Genomic DNA, 15817 nt, shown 5'->3' on the forward strand with positions numbered 1-15817 from the left:
CTTGTTGCACGTCTAGCCATAGCTAACGTTAATGTAAAGTAGCAGCAGGGGGAAATGAAAGTCGCATTTTGTTAATTATTTGATTTTACCATACAGGAATTGTCTATTTTAATTAACACCCAACTTTAGTCCAAGACAGACATGTATATATATTGACATTCACTAAGTTTAAGTCTTGTTTTTTTGGTGCCGCGGGCCCGATTTGGCATCTTTGCTGTGTGGAACTAGGAACAGGTCGTCGTGATGAGGTAAGTGTAATGTTAGTAGCTAAATAACGTTACCCAGCAAACTTGCTAACGTTATCAACGTACTTGTTAAGTTGCCACAAACATTTAACATTAGATATGGTTATTGTAAAAACAACTAATTGCTAATATACTAATTAGCTTTCAAGTTAGGCTAATGAACTTGCCAGCAACAGCCGTGAATATGTCAACGCATGCGCCCGTGTCGTGACGACGGTTTTAAAGCGAGCTAACGTTATGGTAGCTAGCTAGAAATCCATAGGTCTAGCTAGCTTACTGGCTACAGCCAAGCAAGCGTTTAGGATGTAGTAAAAACCAGCGGAATATGTTTATGGGCAACCAATATGCCAGCTAGCTATCATTGACCACTGATGTTGCATGACAGGTGGTTAGCTAACGTTAACTGTTAAATTGGAAGTCTGGATGACTCGTCAACAAGCAATCTGTTAACTTCCTTTAACAAGCTCGAATCAAGTCTCGAATGCACGCAATTGTAACGCTATGGCAAACTTGTTAGCTAACTAGAGCTTGCTAGTTCTAAATTCCTAGGTAACTTAATCTGGCAGTGTTGGCGTTACAACACTTACCTAGCAAATTGTGACGAAGTTAAGTTCGTTTGCTAACGGTAGGCCGGGCGTAAGACTAGCGAGCCAGCCTGACTAATTAACGTTAACTAACAGCTCTTGAAAACTCGCCACCCGTCCGCAACTTGCTGCTTGGTCAATCGTTTAGTTAGCGTTAATTGTAACTTGCATCTAACCGGTCAGCAATTTCTTTTTATACTTTTGGCACTAATTTCACGAGGCTCTGGTGGTTTACCAAGTGGCAACGAACGTTATTTGGTATTTCTTTTTTTGCATTGACGGCTATAGCTTGATCTTGATATTGGATAAATGTAGCTAAGTAAACTAACTAGCTATCTTGTGGCTAGATGTGTAGTTTAGGACAAAATCTGGTAGCTATCAAGCTAGTTGGACCTTGTTTGTTGCTTGTTTGTCAACGAAAACATTGCCTAATTAACCAACCCCTTCTCGTTAAGAATAAGCAGGGTGTAACCAATGTTAAGAATCGTGGATATTGTGAAATATCGTGGCTAAAAAATGCATGAATATTGATGCTTAGCTTATGTGGATGCGAATACATTTGTCAAACGGTCTCGGGGATGAGCTGTTCATAAGCTAGCTCGCTGACTGACTCCAGATGTACCAGAAGCATTATGTGTTGCAGAGCAATCCAACCGGTTATTCTCGTTTAGATGTCAGTCTTTTAATTTGCGAACAGTCGTGGGAATATATACTGTACTTTAAGGAAGTTGGAAGGTAACTTAACAAATGTCGCTGCTGCCGTATGTATTCAATAACATTGTGCATAATTCAGTGGCTATTTTTAGTTCGTTTAATTCCAGTTCGTTTATTTAAATTGAACTGAGGCAGTGAAGATGACGTGGAATTGAATACATTTAAGAATTAAAGTTAATGGAAAAATAAATCGCATTGCCGTTGAACGAGATTAAGTTACCGCTGATGAGTATTTATGGTTAAATATCACCTGGTATTTGAGTTTTTGACCATATTACTGACATTGATTGTTGTGCTCTGGAGAAGACTGCTTCACCCCACGTCAGTGTTCACATTTCTGAATCCTACAATACAATTGTTTTGCCGTCCTGAGATCCCCTGAAGCCTGTCTGTTCACTAAAATCACATATTTCAAGGCCCACTTGTGGGGATGAGTAGATCTGCAGTACATCCGATCTGTTAGATTCTGCAAGTATCTGGATACCTTACCCATGAATACTGATTTACCGGACTGCCCATTACCTACAAGTTTTCATTATTTGGTGCCCTTGGCAATTTGCTGTGTTGCATTCAAAGTTTATTCTCTTGAAATGGCTTCAGAGAGAGTGTTTTTGTCTTTGAACAAGTCAACCTTAATAGGTATGCTGAACATGAGCATTCTTTGTTTTGTCCAGTAATGGCCAGTGTTTTGGTAATTAATGGATCTGAGGAATTTTGCTTTAGTTATTCTATTGAAAGATGTTCCCTTAAACCTTCAGGAAACGTAGTCACTGTTACGCCCTGCCACGGAAGGAGAATCCCAACTGAGACTAAACGTTCTCGAAGTGTTGCTGCAATGTAGCAGCAGTGTTTTAGCATTGACTAAGCTTTCCACTTACATTGTGAGGACATTTTGTGTAAGGATGTTAGAATGGCTGGAACTATGGGGTTGTGTTCATGTTTCTTTTAACAAAGGCAGTTAATGCCTAGAGATGTGTTTGTGAGTGCACGGAGAGTAAATGGAGAGTTGCTCTTTCTGACTTCAGTGTTTTTCCCTGATTTTTCGAATAAATGGAGTATTCTCCACCTGACTGGCTGTGTGACGTCTTTATGAAAGCCTTAAATGCTATAAAATGTGTTGATTACTGTGTTTGTGACAAAGCACATCCATCTGCTTATCAACGTGGCTGTGTGTCTGGTGTAGATTCTGTGAAGTTTGTAATTGATGGATTCCAGGCTAGATATCGCAATGGACCAGATATCCTTCCAACACAAGGCTTAGGAGCCAATTACAGCAGGCTTTAATTTATCAATTCTGTGTATGTGACCAAACACAAAGTAGCATTCTTTGTTTTGTATATTATGCATTTGCTGCTTGCTGTTTTAGGCTAGCCACCCTATTAAGCACGTCTGACTCTTCCTGCACATAAAGAGAATTGCCATGTCATTCACATTCACAAAGCATCTAGTTATTGTTGTTTTTTTTCCCTTTTGAAAGAATGCTCTCCTCTTTACAAAGACTATGCTGGTCTTGAACCATTTCTTTTCACTCAAAATGATCACACCAAGTTTTCAGAAGAAAAGGCAGAGAACCACAAACACCACCAGCTGGGAGGTGGTTATTATTAAGCTTGGAAGGATAATAATTTTTTTTTTTTTTTTTTAAAGAACAATAATACAAGATATTGCAAAGTGCTTTATACATAGTCATGGAGTGCAGTCTCTTTATCTTCTGTTCTGGTCTATTAAGCTTTACAGGGCTCATCTCATCTCTTTTTGAATTTGTTGGTTATAGATGGAAGTTACAGTTGTAAGATTTCAGCATCTTGTCCTTTAACAAGTGTATATGCCTAATCAAGAAACAAGATGGAACAACATTATTTGCCAGATAAAGCTCAATTTAAAATGCTATGTATTCATTTCTGAAAGAAAAACTCAACAAAGATTACAGTAAATTTTTGACAATTTGGTTTTCATATTTTGTCTTAGGTTTTTGGCTGTAGGACAGGGAGTGCTTTTATTAGTCAACTTTTGGGAATGGGAGGCAAAAGCAAGCAAGAACAGCTGTTGTGAATATTTGCATTTCACTGAAAAGTCATAAACCTGAGTGTGAGTGACCTGCTCTGTACTCCAGCAGTGTCCATTGCGCATATGTGTGTGTGCGTGTGCGCGTGCGCGTGTGTGTCTCACCTGAGCTGGGAACGCATGCAGGTTATTGCTATTCATCAGAACAGACTGTACTCATTTTGAATATTCTAACTGAATGCCCGGGCTCAGAAACCTGTTCTGCTCTTTTTGGTAGACGTACAATCATGTCGCAGATTGAACGCTACTGTTTGAAATGGAGATGTATTGTAAATAGAAGGGGCACTTTGATGAGTGCGTTTGTTATCAGAGAAGTCATGTTATTTTTTTACACAAATTTGTGACCTCTTATATAAACATGCACTTTAATGCATACGTTTGAAAGTGATTTATTTGGCAGTGTAGGCTAAGGGCTAGATATCGACCCTGTTCCTGCCCTCCCCCCAACACATTGAGTCATGTCCTGTTTCCAGATGAGCTGAATTGAAAAGAGGGCGGTGTGTTCTTACCTTCAGAATGCCCCTGATACACACGTACTGCACTGTGAAGAGTGAAGCCTATAGCTCTTTGTGTTTTAGTAGTGCAGCCGGGCACAACTTAAACATCCAGGGAATCCAAGCCCAAATTACACAGATGCCTGTTCACGCCAAAGAAAACAATGGTGTGGGCCGCTATGCGTTACAGGGTTTACATTTGCCTTGCGAGCTATGTATTTAATGGTCAGCAGAGGATACTCAAATTAGACTGAAGAATATTGTTTTCATGACGTGTTTTCAAGTCAAGTACTTTGGATAACATTTTCGTAGTACATTTGCTTTTAAAATGAATGCAGGGATCAGTGCTCAAAACACTGGCTCCTTTTGGGGAATCTTGGTGAGATGCACTGGGGGCTGATTTAGAGAGAAAAACCTGACGCTGGTAGCGGTTTGTCTCGTTCTCCTGGATTGCTGTTTGTGCCATTTCATGCCAATGTGCTCGTGCCTTTTCATATGAACTTTATTTTTCTTCACATTATTCTGTATTATCTCTATTTCATGTTGATTACACAGTACACCCTACATGTACTGCTTGTGTGTGGTGAAGATTTCAGGAAACTTTAACCTAATGACCTAATGTGAAGAGCTTTCATTTACTTTATTCAAATGAAGCCCTTTAAGGCTCGGCTGCTAATCTTCTACCGAGGTGTCAGCTCTGTCTGTAGGCACAGGCCATCTCCGTATGTGCTGTTTCGTGGAAAGTGCCGGTCAGTTCAGACATATGGTTTTGAAGAGCCCTATTCTCTTCCCGTTTGCCTCGGTCATCCCAGCAGTTGGCTCTTTGTATGGGGGGGCGGAATGTATTTTTACCATAAAAAGGAAGACTAGCAATTGTTAACGGCGAGCCGGGTATGAAAACAGGGAAATACCTTTAAGATTAGCATTCCGTGTCCCGTGATGTCAGAATGCTAGTCAGCGCATTGCGGCCAATGGGAGAGCGGGAGGTTGAGCAGCCGGGCTGCCATTGGGCCGAGCCCGGCGGGGGGGCGGCTCCGGGTGGGGGGGGGGGGGGCTGCAGGGGAGGAAGCGGTGGGCGTGGGGTCGGGCTGGAAATGTTTGAGCCGGAGAGTTGAGCAGACTCTTTCTTTCCCCCGTACCGCCGCGGAGAGAGAGCAGCCCGCCTCGCTATGGCCCCCGCACGCAGAGCGCGGAGCGGCAGGGAATGACACGCTCCTTATCTCCTCATCCCGCCTGCCCCGGAGCAGCCTGAGAGAGACCGCACACAGCCCCGGCAGTCCCCGCTCCTGCTCACGGTATGTTTCACAGAGTTTTACTGCAATGTGCCCAGAGCCATGTGGAGAGAGAAAAAACAAGGTGGGGGGGTCTCCAGGGAGAGAGAGAGAGAGAGAGAGAGAGAGAGGGAGTTGGGCAGCGAGAAGCTGGAAACTGCTGTGGAAGCACACAACTGCTGCAGTCTCTCCCCCCTCCTCTCTCTCTCTCTCTCTCTCTCTCTCTCATGATGCTGTGTGGTGACTCGCTCGTGACTACCGACGCCTTTATTGCGCTGCAGGAAATGGGAAAAGGTGTTTCCTTTTGAGCTTGTCCTTCCTCACTGAAGTTTTTACCAGACACTTTGTAATATCGGCCGCGTACGGAGTAACCACTGTGTGTGTCTGTCTTTGTGTCTTTGTGTAGTTGTGTGCATGTGTGTGTCATTGTATCTGTGTGTGTGTGTGTCATTATGTGTGTGTGTATTTTGGACAGAGATCCACTCGGTTGTTTGCTTGGGCCGGTGTGGTGCATGAGGTTGAGTTTACTTTGTGCAGTTGTCTCAAGGACACACAAGCCTACATTGTTCAGTTGTTTCTCTGTGGATGTGTGGAGGTAGAGGCAGGCCCCTCAGTATTTCGGCTCTTTGGTAAATAGACAGCGAGGTCCGCATTGGCATCGGCAGCGCTGCATCCTGTCTGAAACGGTGGCTGGGCGGGACGTTTAGGAGGTCAGTGGGAGGAAGAGGGCGAGCCGGGGTCAGCTGACGGGCGTGTGCTGAGGGAAAGGGAAGCCGGTCTTTGCCCTTCCTGTGCAGGAGAGCCGCACCAGGGACAGGCCCTGGGAGCACAGGCTCACAGAACCACAGTAGCACAGGCACACAGAACCACAGGCATGCAGTAGCGCAGGCACACAGAACCACATAGCACAGGCACACAGAACCACATAGCACAGGCACACAGAACCACAGGCATGCAGTAGCGCAGGCACACAGAACCACAGGCATGCAGTAGCACAGGCACACAGAACCACATAGCACAGGCACACAGAACCACAGGCATGCAGTAGCGCAGGCACACAGAACCACAGTAGCACAGGTACACAGAACCACAGGCATGCAGTAGCACAGGCACACAGAACCACAGGCATACAGTAGCGCAGGTACACAGAACCACAGACATGCAGTAGCGCAGGCACACAGAACCATAGGCATGCAGTAGCACAGGCACTTTGAAGCAACAGAGCCAGTGGCACAGTCTCCACGTCCTACTGTTACGATTCCACCTCTGTCACTTTTCAGTAAACCTTTGTCACTCTCCAATAGTCAAACCAAAAGTCACTCTCTATCAAGCTTAATTACTGGATGATATTTACTCAACTGGCATTTTTTTAAATGTTAAGGGCATGAATGACTTTGCAGTGCTGACAGTTCTTGTGCGACCATGGCCCTGTAATGTGATAAAACTATGCTTGATTTTAAAGCTCACCCTGTTTAATTTCAACGGAGATTCTCTCTCTCTCGAGACATGCCGGGTTCTTACCGACGCGCTGTCCTTCCGGTCATGACCAGGGCTGGTTTTCGGCCGGGTCTTTGGGAGAGAAACGCACCTGCAGGGTCTCTGCGCGCTCCCTGAAAGGCTGTAAAATGGAGCAGGCTTGGCGCGGCGGCGGCCCGGCAGCAGCCAGACGTCCCGGCGCGCCGCTGTCTCGCGGTAATTAAATGACACGCCGGACGCTCTCCGAGCAGCGGGCGAAAGGCCGCGTCGCGTCCTGTCTCTGCGCAGACCGCCGGTCACGTGACCCTGCCGGCGGGTTGCCCGGGAGACCGGTGACCGCATGAAGGGTGTTGGTAAGGTGAGGATAATTGGGGCCGCGGCAGCGGGGCTCGTAGGCACGGCGATTATCGCGCTGGCTCCAGTGTTTAGCATGTGTCGCCACCGGTCGCTAGCATGCTTAGCCTCGTAACCTTTCCTGCAGGGATGCACTGCCTCCCATTACAAACCTGCGCTAATACAAAAAGCAGCACTGGTGATGCCAGATAGGCGGTTGTTGAGGGCCAGAGCACAGCAAATATGAAAATATCAGTGTATAGGGGGTGTCTCGGTGGTGCAGCCTGTAGAGCACTGACCGCATGCTCATTGCGAGCCGCGACGTCGGCGGTTCGAATCCGACCGTCCGACATTTGTCGCATGTCTTCCCCTTTCTCTCGCTCCCATTCTTCCTGTCTCTCTATACTATATACTGTCCAATAAAGCTGAAAAAGGCCTAAGAAATATCTTTAAAAAAAAAGAAAATATCAGTGTATATAAAATTTGATGTTTTGGTGTTTCTCTAAAGTATCCTTTACATTTTCTTCCACCTATTAAAACAAAACAGTGTCTGTTAATGTCATATTTTTGTGCCTGGAGTACCCTTGTTTTCTCTCTTATACTCTAGTCACGCAGTCAGAAAACAGAGGGTGACCAGTATAGCCAAGGGAAACTGAAACTGATAGATAATATTGCTGGAGACTGCACCACCCGTACGCCCAGAGTATTTGTAGTTTAAATAGCCTACATTTCATACTGCGGTCATATGAACAAAGCAAAACAACCTTTTTGCTTGTATGTGCAATCATTCTGTATGAAAGGGCAAATGACTTTTCTGAAACCCTCTGTTCACCCACCTTCTCCCGTTACTCTTCCAGATTTGAGTTTGGGTTGAGCTGGCCACCCTACAAGCTGCAGCGCACTGCCCCGCAAAGCAAATGGGTCTGACCAGCTTGGCTTGTACGGCTGATTGAGTTTGCTGTAGGAAGAGATTCCCTTATCCAAGTGCTAAAGCAGTTAGGGGGGCTCCATCTTCCTCTCATTTCCCATTTCCTTTTTTTAAGCATTTGCCATCTTTTTCCCAGAGCATCTCTCCACAACCTTTTAGCCGGGGTCAGGGTATCGTTTTACAGCCCCCGCCCTCTCCAGCGTTGCTCTGGGTTTTTGCGGTTTTTCGGTTCCCTAAGGGAAGCATACTTTATTCTGTGCTTTCTGACAGTTTAATTGTACATCTGCTATAGTAAATTGGCGGCGTTTGGTCTGATTGATTGATTTCATATAGGCCACTTTGTTCATTCATATTACGGATGCAGAGAGAACACAAGGGGTTTCTGTCCTGAAACCAAATTCCTTTTCCTTGTCTCACTGGTGTCCCAGGAGGGAAGAAAATGGGAACAGGACATAAGGTTTGACTGTTCAGAATTTATTATCTTTTTGTTCATTTAAAAAAAAAAAAAGTGTTTTAAGAGCAGCTTGAGAGGAAAACAATTTATAGTCATAATTGCTTGTATTTCAATCCGATGGGAGCAGGAGAAAGATTGTTTTACAGTAGGAAGATGGAATGGGGATTGTGGCCTACTTAGGGGCTGCCAGGGTGACCTTCACAGTACAGGGCTCTGAAGAATCTGTGTTACAGAGGGAGTGCAGAGAATCTGTAATCGCCAAATCTAGAATCGAAACCTGAAAAATAGCAGACACTGACACAGAGAGAAACCCATTCATTCAGGAAGGGTTCCTGATCATTTCACACGCAGGGTACCTCTACCAGGCCCCGTCCATCAGTAACCATGGTGATCAACCTGCCTCTCCTGTTGCGTAGGTGAAGTGAGGGGAAGGCCAGGATAGCACAGGCCTTTAAAGTGGCTGGCTGGAGTGGCTGGATTGCAGGGTAAGTTATCCAGGTTCACTTCTGGACCGGGTATCTCCCTGGCTGCTATGGAGACCAGCCTTCAGAAATAGTCACCCATGAGCGGAATCTGGCAGCACCAGTCTAACGCATTCCTTCCTGCCTTTTCACCTTCTACGGGTGCAGGATGCAATAAATTAAATGCTCCTTTCTGGCCAAATGAAATTATTTATTAATTTTTTAAATAAAATAAATATCTTGCCTTGGGTCAGTCTAAATTTATGGTGTTTGGCTGTGGATTTGTGTTGTTCTGTTGGTAAATCTTGCGGACGTAAAACAAACCTGAAGAGGATAAGGACGATTGCGGGTGGGCGGCATCGACCAGTCTGATTTGGTGGTGTGATCAGTGAAAGCCCACTCAGGCCAGCCTGTCTGTCAACAGTCCCAGCTTTGTTTCCCTGGAATACTGCCTTCATTGAGTCGCGCCTCACGTGACATCACAATGCCCCAGAAACAGCCAATGGCAGCGGGGGACCGGGGGACCGGTCTCTCCAGGACAGTGAAGGGTGTCAGAGCCAGCTTTACGCTTGTGAGCCCTCTCTGCGCCCTCGCCAGCTGCATCGGCCAGGTGTACCACTTCAGGTGGACGGCCAGGTTGGAATCGGGGAGCGTCCGTCGCTCCGATAAGGGCGCGGTGGTCCAGAACACAGATCCGACACGCGTCCCAGACTTTCACAAGGTCACCGGATGCGGCCCCGTCCCCTCCCCGCGTCTTCTTTTTAATATCGCACCGTCGCCCGGGAACAGTCGCTTTATTTTTACGCGCCTCTTCCTGCCCGGCGAGTTATATTCGTTGCAGGAGATTGTTAAAGGAAAGGATTTTCATTGGCTGCGCTCCTGGAACGGCCGGGCCGGGCGTTGGGTTGACGGTTTGGCTGGGAAGCGTTGCCGTTATTGTGCTGTCATTCACTGCTTGATGACAGGCCAGCAGAGCGCCGAGCCTGACCCAGAAATGTCCTCGAGATGAGGCTGGATTTAGAACCAAACCCCAAAATAAACCGGGCGGCTTTTTTTTTGTGTTTCTTTTTTAAAGAAACGTTTGCAAAAGGATGGCTCTTTTTTTACAGGCTGCGGATGACCTTGTTTTAGACTCGTACTAAATTTTTATAGGGGAAAATATTAGGAATCCATCCATTTGATTAATTTTTTAATTTTATTTAGATGTATATCACAAAGGCATAGCTCTAAACAAAATCAACAATATTAAATATTCTTACCTTTGTAATATTAAAAAAAAAAAGTTATAAGAAGTAATTATTTTCACCAATTTGTACATTTTGTTCAAATCTATGGTGATGGATGGACAATGGAGCCAATTCTGTAGTGACTAGGCAATTCTCTGATAAGCCGCGCTGCTGGGGGGCATTGGTAGCACTGAGATGCTGGGCTTTTGGCATTACACACACCTCATACAGAGACAGCTGATGTGTAGGCAGCTCCACAGTTTCATAACCATGTAATACCGCTCGCGAAAACAAAGCCTTCCAACGCCGGCAAGGAAGAGCTGCAAATCCCTGCAACAACAAAACGTCTGGTCGACAAAACGCAGTTATTGCGTTTTTCCTTCCCCTCCGTCTACGAACACCTTTATTTCATTTCTTTCACCGCTGCTGCAGTGTTTGTGGTGTGAGCTTGTGTAAAAACCGCACGGCGGACAGTACACGGTCAGCCAGCTGCTGTAGCTGCATGAATAATTGCTAGACCAGAAGAAGAAAAAAATGCCCTGCTTCAAACAACCTCCGCTTGAACTGATCTGCGGATAGCGAGCAGCGAGAGAATGCAATGTGAGAAACGCAAACATAGATTCGAAAAGCACACATTGTATTCCGGGTGGGAGGATTATAGTCCTCAGGTAGCAGAAACAGGTAGAATTGAGCCTGAGGGCTTTAATCACCTGGTGTAGAATTAATGAGCACCCCTGCTTAACCTGCTGTTCCCCGGCGTTTAGCCTAGCCACTGAGGATCGGAGTGAGTTAGCACTCCTGCTAACTTTCTGTGCATGAGCTCTGTTCCCCAGCGTTTAGCCTAGCCACTGAGGATCGGAGTGAGTTAGCACTCCTGCTAACTTTCCGTGGATGAGCTCTGTTCCCCAGCGTTTAGCCTAGCCACTGAGGATCGGAGTGAGTTAGCACTCCTGCTAACTTTCCGTGGATGAGCTCTGTTCCCCAGCGTTTAGCCTAGCCACTGAGGATCGGCGTGAGTTAGCACTCCTGCTAACTTTCTGTGCATGAGCTCTGTTCCCCAGCGTTTAGCCTAGCCACTGAGGATCGGAGTGAGTTAGCACTCCTGCTAACTTTCTGTGGATGAGCTCTGCTCCCCAGCGTTTAGCCTAGCCACTGAGGATCGGAGTGAGTTAGCACTCCTGCTAACTTTCTGTGCATGAGCTCTGCTCCCCAGCGTTTAGCCTAGCCACTGAGGATCGGAGTGAGTTAGCACTCCTGCTAACTTTCTGTGGATGAGCTCTGTTCCCCAGCGTTTAGCCTAGCCACTGAGGATCGGAGTGAGTTAGCACTCCTGCTAACTTTCTGTTCATGAGCTCTGCTCCCCAGCGTTTAGCCTAGCCACTGAGGATTGGAGGAAGGGCCTCACAGCCAAAATATTTATCATCTGAGTGAAGCATGAGACTGCAGGGGTAGAGTATGGAATAAAACTGCCTGCCTGTGGGTTCACCTGCTTGCCGGACTTTTATTTTTATTTAGAGCTTGTTTTGCACTTTTAATGCCGCAAGTTCTGCAAAGTTTGTCCCCCATCATTCAAAATCTTTTTATATTTTCTTTTACCCTTTCTTACTCTCTCATAAGTCGTTTTTTTTCAAATTTAACTTCTAAAAATATTAGCTCTCAGAAGGGTGCAACTCTCATACGCCTGATTCATAATTGATTGGTTCATAGCTGTGTAACTCATAGTTGATTGGTTCATAGCTGTGTAACTCATAGTTGATTGGTTCATAGCTGGTGATTCTCCTGTGGGGAAATTGGAAATTAAACCTGGTTCCAGACAGTGTGTGCACAGAGGCGGAAAATGAATGGGGAGAGTTATTCTGCTTCACTATTATAATATTCATGCAGAAATGAGGACCTATTTCTCTCGATGGGGGTGGGGGGTGGGGGTGGTAGAGAGAGTGCAGCTCTGATTGACTGGAGGGTGAGTGGTTGTGATTGGTGGGAGGAGAGTGGCCACCCGATTGACAGGAGGAGGGTGAGTGGTTGTGATTGGTGGGAGGAGGGTGAGTGGTTGTGATTGGTGGGAGGAGAGTGGCCACCCGATTGACAGGAGGAGGGTGAGTGGTTGTGATTGGTGGGAGGAGGGTGAGTGGTTGTGATTGGTGGGAGGAGAGTGGCCGCCCGATTGACAGGAGGAGGGTGAGTGGTTGTGATTGGTGGGAGGAGAGTGGCCGCCCGATTGACAGGAGGAGGGTGAGTGGTTGTGATTGATGGGTAGAGAGTGGGGAAAGAGTGAGCGGGTTTGATTAGAGGGAGGAAAGTGAGATGGGTGGAGGTCAGCTTGTGGTTGTGAGGCACAGACCAGAGTGGAAGTCTGGTCAGTCATGCCGAACACGAGCCTTCAGTTTCTCAACTGCACTGCGGTAATTTTTAGAGGCCATTTGCTGTTTTTAACAAACTGCACTTGGAGATGGTGCTAGGCTACTGCTCTTTGTCTCTGTGTATATGTGTCTGTGTGTGCGTGTGTGCGTGCGTGCGTGCGTGCGTGCGTGCGTGCGTGCGTGCGTGCGTGCGTGCGTGCGTGCGTGCGTGTGTGTATGTCTGTATGCGTGTGTGTGTGTGTCTATGCGTGTGTGTGACTATGCGTGTGTGTATATGTCTGTTTGTGTCTGTGTGTGTGTGTGTGTGTGTCTATGCGTGTATGTGCGTGTCTGTATGTATATGTGTGTGTGTGCCTCTTTGTGTCTGTTTTCTGTCTCCAGGGAAAGGCCCCACTGTGGCTCTGATTAGATTTTCCTGGCCTGTTTGATTGGTCTTGTGAAGTTGGTTAAGTGGAACTCTGGCTGAGCCTCACAGCGCAGTTTGGCTCACTGGGTTTATGTGCTGTTCTGACTGAAAGGCGTGCAGCATGTTAATCTGCCACTTGCCGTAAATTCAGAGCGTAATGAATTACTCCAACAGATCTTCGCTTCAGTTCTGGCCTGTTGTGTGTTCTGACTTTAGATAACTACCCCACTCTCATACCTTGTGTCTGTATAGAGACTATTACCCAGGCGAACACGCGCACATACACACTCACACACGCTGACTCTGAGACACATACACACACAGACACACACACACACACACACACTCACACACGCTGACTCTGAGACACATACACGCACACTCACACACTCACACACACTGACTCTGAGACACACACACACACACACACACACACACACACACACACACACACACACACACACACACACACACTCACACACGCTGACTCTGAGACACATACACACACACACTCACACACGCTGACTCTGAGACACACACACACACACACACACACACGCTGACTCTGAGACACATACACACACACACTCACACACGCTGACTCTGAGACGCATACACACACACACTCACACACACTGACTCTGACACACACACACACACACACACACACACAGACACACACACACACACACACACACACACACACACTCACACTCACACACACACACACACACACACACACACACACACACACACACACACACTCACACACACACACACACACACTCACACACACTGATACACTAAGCAGCAGTGCCACAGTTCCCGTCATGAGGTTAGGTGCTGTAAGGATGTGCAGGTGGTCCCGGGGGGAATTGCGGTCATGGACGTGGGGGGTGGTGCGCAGACCGGGAGGAGCAGCAGGTTTTCGGGTGTACCAATCCATAAGTGGGTGTGCCTAGGACACCCAAGACCCAGCGTGCCCCCCAGGGCTCCAGGGTATCACTTCTCCAGCCCCCCCCACACGGCCCATATCAGCGCCATAAAGAGCTCTCTGACGGGCCTGCTGAGTAAACAGGGACAGGGAGCTGGGAGTGTTGGATTCAGAGAGGCCTCGTCCTGCAGCACCCTGAGTGGCAGGAGGAGTTCTGCATTAAGCAAATGGAAAAAGCCGCTAATTATATTCCCAGCGCAGCGGTGAAATAGCATGTACGCCCCGGGAGAACTTGTTTTACCTCATATTACCTTCCTGTTTAGCTCATAGCTGCTTAAGTGGATCATTGCAAGCAATTATTTATTTTCCGAATGTGTAACCGCCGTCGTGTACATAAATATATGGAACTGAACATATGGCAAACATGTAATTACTGCGCAGAAGATAGGGATTTGATAATCTGCTGATTGCACGCTGGCACGTCCATGGCGCATAGCGTAGGGTTTCGTCATGCCTGACGGCTGCGTTTACGGCGGGTGATGTCACCGGGGTGGGTGCCGGCGCGATTGGCTAGCCGGCTCGTTAAACACGGCTTCCACGAGGTCTTTGTGCAGTGATGATCTAATCCTGGCTGTGGCGCTGGAGGAGTGGGTCAAACGGTCATCCAGGGAGGGGGACCTGTAATCTCAGCTCCAGCCTTAATGATGTCATTAGCCTAATATGACCAGAAGGACACAGCGGTGGGACACAATTAGCGCTGGTGTGAGTTTCCCTGATTAATCCGGATATGCGCATTTTCAGACTCTGTGTCTGGGAGCCTCTAGCGTTTTGCCTTGCTGTTGATCATTCTCCCCTGCATTCGGCTGGTAAGGAGGTCACACTGTTGGCGTGTGTGCTTATGACTTACCCGAGTGTGCTTATGACTTACCCGAGTGCTCGCCCTCTGCTTGATACATTTAGGCCTGGCTTCACAGAACCCTAAACCTAAACCTAACCCTAACTTGAGATGTGTATGGGGAATGTCCAGTCAAAATGTAATTTAATTTTAGGGTCTGAAAATCAGTATGTCTGGAAGACTCCTACCCTAGATTAGGGTGGGGGAGTCAGGGTTCAGGGTTCAGGGTTCAGGGTTCAGGAATGGGACCCGCATGGTCTTCTGCAGCTGTAGCCCGTCCAATTCATGGCTTGACGTGGCGTGCTGATTTTCTTCCCTCCCGTTCTTTTCCGATTTGTTTTCTAGGTACGGTATGTAAGCTTGTCAGGACCTGGCTGACATGATTTTATACAATTCATAGATTTTTTTATTGTGTCCCAATTAATTTACCTGAAAGTATGATGCACCGATGTTCACGATAAAATAACCTGATTTTGAAATGAGCCAGAACATGCAACAGTAGATCAGGCAGCTGGACTGTATGGAGGCTCTCTCTGCTGTGTACCTGTGTCATATTCATTTATGCAAACATTCAACAAGGTATTCCCTCTTTTACTTGCTCTACAGGGCAATTTAAGATGCAGATTTGACTGTGGAGGTGGTGCAGGCAGGGGATCGTCATTTCAAGTGTCTCTTTAACAAAACCAATTAGATTGCTTTTTTATGAAATGGTCATAATAGAATTTCTTTTTTTAGCTCTGTTTTTGCTGTTGCTATGCATTGTATCAGCGGAAGGAAAAAAGGTACCCTTAGCAACTGGTTCTGAGATTTTAGCCCCTCAACCGGCAAACTGCTACTACAGAGAAGCGGAGGCCTGAGAGTTTGTGCAGGAAATATCCACCACCATTTCCCAAAATATGTTTTTAAATGTCGCATCTGAGATTTTATGACTTCGAATGCAGCTCGCCAAGTGTGCTCCTTTTAATCGGACCT

General features: G+C 46.7%; 1 protein-coding gene across 8 annotated transcripts in view; it reads left to right on the forward strand.

The window, feature by feature from the left end:
- LOC133116223 (muscleblind-like protein 2a) overlaps nucleotides 1–15817 on the forward strand; it is a 63894-nt gene continuing 48077 nt past the window's right edge. For 7 of the 8 annotated variants that reach the window (XM_061225570.1, XM_061225575.1, XM_061225568.1 and 4 more), the window contains exon 1: nucleotides 1–248. The gene's annotated coding sequence lies outside the window, so the exon portion shown is untranslated. Of the gene's footprint in view, nucleotides 249–5187; nucleotides 5397–15817 lie in introns of those variants that run through there. The other variant, XM_061225569.1, reaches the window with a different exon arrangement.

The sequence above is a fragment of the Conger conger genome, chromosome 17, assembly GCF_963514075.1.
Source record: "Conger conger chromosome 17, fConCon1.1, whole genome shotgun sequence".
Classification (NCBI taxonomy): domain Eukaryota; kingdom Metazoa; phylum Chordata; class Actinopteri; order Anguilliformes; family Congridae; genus Conger; species Conger conger.